Below are 8834 nucleotides of genomic sequence, written 5' to 3'. Positions count from 1 at the left end.
GAGAGCTGTCATTGGGAAAGGCTTAGAATTGCTCTATTGAGTACCTGAGAGCAGAACTAGGAGCAATGTCAGCCATTCAGTCAACAAGCATTTATTAAGGATTTCCTATGTGCCAGGCACTAGGCTAATCACTGGGGAGATAAATACAAGCTAAAAGAAAGACTTTCTCTTCCCTCAAGGAACTTTACTTCTAATGGAGGGAGACAACACAAAAAAGGAAGCTGAAAAGTGTGTGTGTGGGGGGGTGTAGGGGTGTAAGATAGCTGGCCTGAGGCTCTTCCTACCAAAATGGAGGTCTTGGGAGATGAGAGAAGATGGGAAGAAAACAAGGGGCAATGGATGAAAGATTTGAAGAAATAATTTTTAGGTGTGAAATAAGAGAAAACTTATAATTAGGGCTTTCCAAAAATGGAAAGGATGGGAGGCATTGAATTTCTTCCCATTAGAGGTCTTCACACAAAGGCTGAATGATCAGTTCTGTGTGGTTGAAGGAATTCTTTTCCTGATATTGGTTGAACTGTATGACAACTAAAATCTCTAAAATTTTAAAAACTCTGAAGTTCTGTTATTCTGATTAGTGGTCAGGAGATGGACTAAATGTCTGTGGTACAAGGATGAACCAGTAAAGTTCAGAGACGTTCATCACCAAGTGATGAATTATTTGACATAGTAATTCTTGGAGACTATTTCTAATTGTAGAGAGATTTAGGTCATCATCAATGGAGGGAGTACTCATACTAACAGCATCATCACAGATCTTACAATGTCATAGTTTGAGCTCATATTATTATTATCATTATTTTTAATTATTAGTGGAGTTACTACATTATGTAACATTATGTAATTCCATTTTACTTGAAATGGAAAGAAAAAGAATGTTCCTTTCTTCTATATAACACATATCTAGGGCAGGTGGAAGAAGAGAAAGGGAAGCTCCACCCCAGCAGAGATGAATCAGACTGAAATTTAATCAAGTTTTTTCATGAGCCAGTGCATAGAGAAAGGTCTTTAGATTGGCATTGGAGTCACTATTGAGAGTCAGGGACCAAAAATCAGAACTAGGAAATCAAATGAGACTCTCAAATAATTAGAGCTATCCAAATATGACATGGACTACTTCTGAAAGTTGCTTTTCCACTTGTTGGAGGTCTATGAACAAAAGTTGAATGAATATTTCTGCATGTGATGTGTGCCATATTATCTTTTTTATTTAATTTTATTTTTCATATTAACAAAAATTTGTTTTATCTTCCTTCTCTCTCCTTTGCAAAAGAAAAAGAAAAAGAAAAATATAGACAAGAATGACAAATTCCTGAATTGGTTATCTTCAAAAAATATGCCTTGGGCAGCTAGGTGGCACAGTGGATAGAGCACTAGCCCCGGAGTCAGAAGGACCTGAGTTCAAATCCAGCCTCAGACACTTACTAGCTATGTGACTCTGGGCAAGTCACTTAACCTTGATTGCCTGCAAATCACACACATACACACACATCTGTATCTTAGGTACATCACTTATTTGCTGGGTGTGATGTAGAAGAGAGTCTTGTTCAGGTTAGAATGGATGGCCTTTGAAGTCTCTTCCAACTCAGGGATTCTGTAATTTTCTGCAGGATAATGACAGTATCTTAGCAATCTGATCAATTTAGGAGTAAAATAAGAATTAATTAACAGTTTTGCCTGCTTCAAGCAGCATGGCGAAATGAGAACATCATACTTAAAGCCAAAAGATCTCATAAGTAACTCTACCACTTAATTACCTTTGTGATCTCTGACAAATCATTTCACGTCTCGGGACTCTTTTCTGATCTGTAAAATAAGAAATAATCTCTGAAGTTCCTTCCCAGCTCTAAATTTTGCTATCTTTGCAAGAGTTAGGAAGAACCTCAGTAGTACAATTCTCTGCAGGCCCTAGTAATGGTGAAAAGACAAATTTTCAGAAATCAGATGAACTCCTGGATAGTCAACCTGACCCATACCCCTTGGCTAGATTCATCTCCCACTGTGATTTCCTTATATTAACATAGAAATATTTTGACCAAGGAAATGAATGTATCGATCATTTTATCCATGGTAAATAATGGATGGTTTTATTATGAAATCATTATAATCCTGTCGACCCTTACATGGTGAGGTAGAGTGCTAAAACAGATAAACTAATAATTGTTTCTTAAGCTATTAAAAAGGATATTTACTTCAAAAATATTATAAGAACATTCATATAAACACCCCTACCTCCAAAATAAAACTTCAAGGGGTATACTATGCCCTATACCACCTGTTTCTGGGGAAGTGGGCTCAAAACTTAGCTCAGTTCTTACATAACAGTAGTCCCAACAAGTTCCTGTCCAGATGGGCATGATTGCCAGATGAATCCTCATCTTAACTTCCACCAGCTTGATTCCAGAAGATCACTCTTTGCTCCTTGAGGCATCAATGCTGGATTGGCTGCAACATCTGGCCTAGATTCTGACACTCATATTCTTATGGCTTACTTTCCAGATCTTTGAAATTTCTGGGGTTGGAGATTCCATTCCTTTCACCTAGAATAGAAAAGAAGAAATCAAAAAGCCAAGGACAGAATCCTATTTCTCTGGGCCATATAGCTTCAGAGGGGGAGAAGGCACCAATGTCTTTTTCCTTATCACATGGTCTCCTCACTTTGTGAGTGAAGGAATTATTGAATGAAGCCAATGCTATCAACCAAAACTGACTCAGGTCTTTTTTGCAGACACTTATAGTTGTATGGAAATGAAGAAAAGACTCCTTTTGACCTTGTAGTTAGCCAATGAGAACCAGTGGAAATTCCTGTCTTCCTGTGTTTCATAGTCTCTCCAATGAATTTCCCTTACATACCATCACAGTTCTACCAGAAGCAAGCTCCCTAGAATCCTTCATGTGCAGATGTCAAATTAGCTAAGAAAGCTGATGGGGTCTGTGCATTCACAAAACCCCAACTTCTCCCCCATCTAGCAAAAAATGTGTTATCCTTGACAGATAGGGGTGCAATTTGAATATATTGTCCATTTCCACAATACATACACATACATACCTCTCAGGAGGCAGGGACATTGTCCTTTTACTCGTTTCCCCAGTGTCATACAAGAAAGAGTCTCAAAACCATCAATGTGGCCTGACTATATACAGTTCCTCTTGTATACGTGAAAAGCACAATTATCACCCCCCAATACAAAGTGTTCAAGATTTTACAAACAAGGAGTATTTATTTCACAAGGTTTACCAAAGATTACTGCTTGCTTTGTACTTAAGTGCCTTACTTGGCTCTTGAATGACCTTCCTCAACCCAAAAGCAAGAAAGAAAAAAAAAAAACAAATAAATGAAAATTAACTTCTTGTCTTGGAAGGAAACCTGTCCCTGCTGAGTTTCCTGGACCATGTGGAGTTCTTTCCACAGGAATTTTGGATCTGGGGTTGATTAAGAGTCACCCCCTCACTTTCAGGCTAGAAATCAAACTGACTTAGCTCGGTGCCTACAAATTGCTCTATATCTTGGGGACCAGGTATTTCATCTTCTACCACTATCCATTCACACACAAACACACGCACCCACACACATTCTCCTCTCTTCTGGAGTGGGTTTAATCATTGAGTAACTCCTAAAGAAAAAGAAAATTAAGTTTCATGTCTCAGGAAAGCTGAGTCCCAGATCTCACAGATCTCTTTCTACAGAGGAATTAGGACCCTGGGTGGACTGAAGGCCAACTCCTTCCCCATCTGGATGAAAATTCTTCCACTATTCCCTTAGCAATAAGGTCATCCAGCTGGGGTCTGTGCAAAATTTCCAAGTGTCCCTTTCTACATAGTGTACAGCAAAATTTCTCTGTGTTCCTATACCATAGGTCATCCCCTTAGAGGTCCAGGCAAATTTCTTCTGAGCCCTTATTCGAAAGGCATCAGAAATTTCCCCATTTAGATTCCTGTTACTTGAAGGGCAATCCAAGATGGAATTGCAAACTCACACAGCAGGATAAGTAGGCTCAGTTAGAGAAAAATAGCAAACAAAGTCAAATAACCGAACTTAATCTTATGGATTTATATAGCAAAAGGATCTCACGATAAGAGAAATAATCTACATATTTTTAAATGCAAAAAGAAAAATATAAACACTCAGCTTGGTTTCAGCTTTCTAGTGATATAAATTCTATATTATTCATATTAGATTCAATATTAATACTTATACAGGATTTTGTAATATAACAAGTAATAGTAATAGCTTACATTTATATAGAGATTTAAGGTTTGCAAAAGGCCTTACAAATATTATCTCATTTGTCCTCCAAAAAATCCTGTAAGGTGGATGCTATTATTACCTCCATTTTACTGATAAAGAAACTGAGGCAGGTGGAGACTAAGCAACTTACCCAAGATCATATAGCTATTCAGTGTCTGAGGATAGATTTGAATTCATCTTTCCGACTCAAGGTCTAGTGCTCTGTACACTGCCTCAACAAGTTCAACAAATCACTAAATGTAACAATCTGGAAAATCATCTCAGTAGAACAGATTTGTGAGGGAATACATACTAGACAACTGACTGTAAAAGTTACAGCCGAATTTATTTTTCAGCCAATTTCTCCAGGATCCTGCAAAGTAGAACAGTCAAAATTTAAAGTTCCCGGTAGAGAATCTTTCCATGGGACATCATAAATTTAAAGGTCCAGATTTTATTCCAGACAAGGCCTCACATATAGCGAATGGCCCCAGCCCCACTTTTTCAGGGCCAGGCTTCCTTCATCTAATTCTCAGGATTGAAGCGGGGGTAGGGGAACCTGAAAGATTGGGGTATCTCTTGTCAATTCCCATTAGCTCAAGCCCTGATCAGCTGTGTTCCTTTCATTTTTTGGGGGGCGGGTCAGTTGCTAGCACCACTGGTTCCATTTAACCATTTAGCATCAATTAGCTTTTACAAAAGGATAATTATTCTAAGTATATAACAGGAACAAGAGTACAAACATTTTCCTCAATATTTCTGTGTATACTCTCCCCTACAGCACCCGGCTGTCTAGGAGAGTGCTCAATATTTAACTCAGTTCCTATGTAGCATTAGTCTCACCAAGTTCATGTCCAGAGGTAGCATGACTACTGGTTGAGTCTTTTTTTGGGGGCTGGGCTCCAGAAACTCACTCTTAAGATTGATCCTTAGGGCGTCAATACTGTGCTGGCTGCCTCATCCAGCCTGAACTTTGATTCTCAAATTCCTAGGAAGAGTGACTCACTCTTCTGACCTTTGAAATTCCCTGAGTCAAAGATTTTGCTCCCTTCCCCCAAAATGGAAAAGAATAAATGAAAAACCCAAGGATGGAGGCCTGTTTCTCAGGATCCATGTGACCTCAAAGGGGGAGAAGATACTAAAGCTTTTCCCTCAATCATGTGCTGTGGGTGACAGAGTAACTGAATTAAGATAATAAATATGATAAATAAATAATACTGATCGCTATCTTTTAAGAGTTCCTAATTTGATCTGAAAAAACCTAAGATTAAATTCGCATATAGACTAGCCCTATTGGTTGGATTTGCTTAGGTTCTCACTTAATTCTCCCTGTGTACACTCTTTATTATGGGAATTTATGAAGGATCTGAAATTTCACCAGTGCTTGGAACTCCCAGTATGTGAAATCCCTCCAGTGCTGTAGCAACTTCTCCATACCTTAGAAAATAAATCCTAGAGAGTCCCCTGAGGCCCAGAGAGATTAATTGACTTACCTAGGGTCACACAACTAACTTTGAAGTATCAGAGGTAGTATATGAATCCAGGTCTTCCTAACTCTAAGCCCAGTATTCTGCTCACAACATACTGCCTCTATTCACATCTTATTAGTCAGAGCAAATATTTTCATTTACTGACTGTATTGTTCTACATTTCAGTGCTGTATGAATCATTCACATACTGCCTGGAGATAAACTTTCTTTGTATTGCTCACCATTTACAGATTTTCTACTCCAGTCATAAAGAGACAGTATGGAAAAGACAAACCTAAAGATTTATCCTGTCTGTTCTCCACCCAGATCTCCCCACAATACATGTTCCATTGCTCTGTCCCATTTGGTTTCAAATATATTAAGAAATGGAACTTCTACCACTTCCCTTGAGAGATTGCATTAATCTAATAATTTCCTTAGTCAGGAAGTTCCCCTCCCCCCCCCCCCCATCCCAATATTGTTTAAATTTTCCTCTCCTTGAGTTCATCTTGCTACCTACTCCCATTTGTAGTTCCTGGGACTATGGAAAACTATATCATTCTTCCACATGACATCTCTATTTTTAGACCCTGCTTAGTCAGACTTCATAGATTTAGCTCCATTAATGTTTCCTTGCTTGGTAATCGAATACCTTCTCTCCCTTTGTCATTTTCTGTTCCTGACCTCTGTTCTCTTTCTACATAGCTATACGTGGCCTAAAAAAAGAAAATGAAAGCTGAATTTCTGCTTGGATTTGTCTAAAGCAGTCCCACGGTGGGGTTGAAAGAGTGTGTCTCTTACTCTTCAGTTTGTGGCCTAAAATGACCTTATCTATTTTTAACCAGATCTTTTGCATGAAAAAGGCATGTTTGATTTTCTAGAGTCTCTCATTCAAGTCAATTAAGCAACTGTATATCAAACACTCACTATGGGTAAGGCACAGGGCTAGGTATCCAGGATACAAAGGTAAAAGTGAGGGTTCTTGACCTGTAGGCTCTTACTTCTATTGAAGGAATGTAGCATACACAAAGATCGGTAAAGACAGTGATTGGGCATTGAATTTGAAGCAAGGAAAACCTGGATTCAAATCCTATCTCAGACTTACTAGCCATGTGACCTTGTGCAAGTCACTCTTTGTACCTCACTTTCTTTCTTAGTAAAATGAAGGGATTGGACTCAATGACCTTTCAGGTCCCAACTAACTCCAAGTCTATAATCTTACAAAAGTCTGATCCTATAAAAGTTATATCACCAGAGAAAGAGCACCATATGTAGATCAGTTTGTTTATAATTCAATTTGTCTAAATAGCAAGATGCACGAAGTATAGTTATACAAACTAAGTTTGGAAGTCAGATTGGTGACAAATTATAGAGGTCTTTAAATGCCAAGAAGAGTTGATATTTTGCTAGAGAAAGCTTCTGAGTAAGGGGATAAAATGGCCAGTTCTGGGTCTTAGAGAGTTTATTTTCATAGTTTCATGGGGTATAAATTTGTAGAGGGGAGAGATTGGAAGCAAGGAGGTTATTCTAGTAGTATATGTTAGAAGTGATACAGAAAGAATTGGGGTAGTGACCATGTTATTGGAGAGATGAGAAATCTTAGAATTCACAAGATTTGAAAGTGATTGGATATGGCAGAGGGGAGAGGGAAGAGTCAAAAATGTCTGAAATGAGGTATCTGGGAGGATGATAGTGCCCTCAACAGAAAGAGGGAAATTTGGAAAAGGCAAGGCTTTAGAAAGAAAGATGATGAGTTTGATTTTTGAACATGTTGAGTTAAGAAGCCTGTGGGACATGCAGTTGGAAACTCTTTCTATGTGTGTGTGTGTGTGTGTGTGTGTGTGTGTGTGTGTGTGTGTGTGTGATGGATAGAGTGCTAATTCCAGAGTGAGTAACTCCTGAGTTCAAATCTGGCCTCAAACACTTTTAAGCTGTGTGACTGGACAAGTCACTTAACCTCTATTTGCCTCCGTTTCCTTAACTGTAAAATGGTAATAATAAAAATCCCTACCATAAATTATTAAAAAAAAAAAAACCTACCTCTCTTGGTTGTTGTGAGGATTCAATGAGACATTTGTGAAGTGTTTAGCACAGTGCCTGGCACATAGTAGGTACCTAATAAATACTTGGAGAAATTAGGGCTATCTATATAGGCTTGGAAGTCATCTATTTAGAGATGGTAATGGAAATTGGGAAAGAACGAGTTCACTGAGAAGGAAGAAAAGAGAGAAAGGGGTCAGAGCAGAGCATTGAGGTTCATCCATATGTGTTTGTGAGATATGAATGATGATTCAACAAAGGAGACTGAAAAGAAGTAGTTGGACATATAGGAGAACTATCAGGAAGCTGCAGTGTTAAAGAAGCCAAGGAAGAAAAATAGGAATATGGTGGTGAAGGTGGGGAGGAAACATTTCTGGTGACAAAAGCTGCATCACTCCCTCTGCCCCCATCTTTTCCCACTATTTCCAGCATCCTTCCTCCAAGGAAAGATCTTTGCATTTTAGATACCACTTTCCAGGATGTATTCATATACGATTATCTTCATCAACTTATAGACTATGAGTTAATCTTCAAAAGCTGATTTTCTAAACTCCTTAGGTCACATGTTGCTTTTCTGCTTTCTCTTTGCTACCTTCTCACATTTTAGGTTAATATGTCATTAATGATTTGGGTTCATCTTGTAGAATTAAGAATAAGTCTATCATTTACATGATCCATTGGCTTTGGAGGGATTTCTGTGACACCTTACCAGACAGTGTTAACCATAAGATCACAGCATTATGCAATGTTAGACCCAAAACGGTCTTAAAAACTCATTGACTCCAACCCTCTCATTTTACAGTAGATGAAACTGGCTCAGAGAGGAAAGTACACTTGACCAAGGCTTGATATTTAAGGTCATAATAAATGACTAGCACATGTCATTACTACTTTTCTTGTTATTTCCTGTGTTTATTTTTCCTTTGTGATGGGAGATGACAAGATTTTCATGCGACTATTGACATGTGACCAAGAAGACTGATTAATGTTGGACACTTCTTTAAGCATCATCTCTGAGGATAATCTTTTTGTTTCTAGATAAAATTGGTATTTATAGAGGCTTTTGCACCCTGAGGCTACCTGTAGAAAACATCCTG

This window comes from Vombatus ursinus, unplaced genomic scaffold (genome assembly GCF_900497805.2).
Source record: "Vombatus ursinus unplaced genomic scaffold, bare-nosed wombat genome assembly UNPS02014779.1, whole genome shotgun sequence".
In the NCBI taxonomy this organism is placed as follows: Eukaryota; Metazoa; Chordata; class Mammalia; order Diprotodontia; family Vombatidae; genus Vombatus; species Vombatus ursinus.
The sequence above is the reverse complement of the archived record's forward strand: the minus strand, read 5'-3'. Positions refer to the sequence as shown.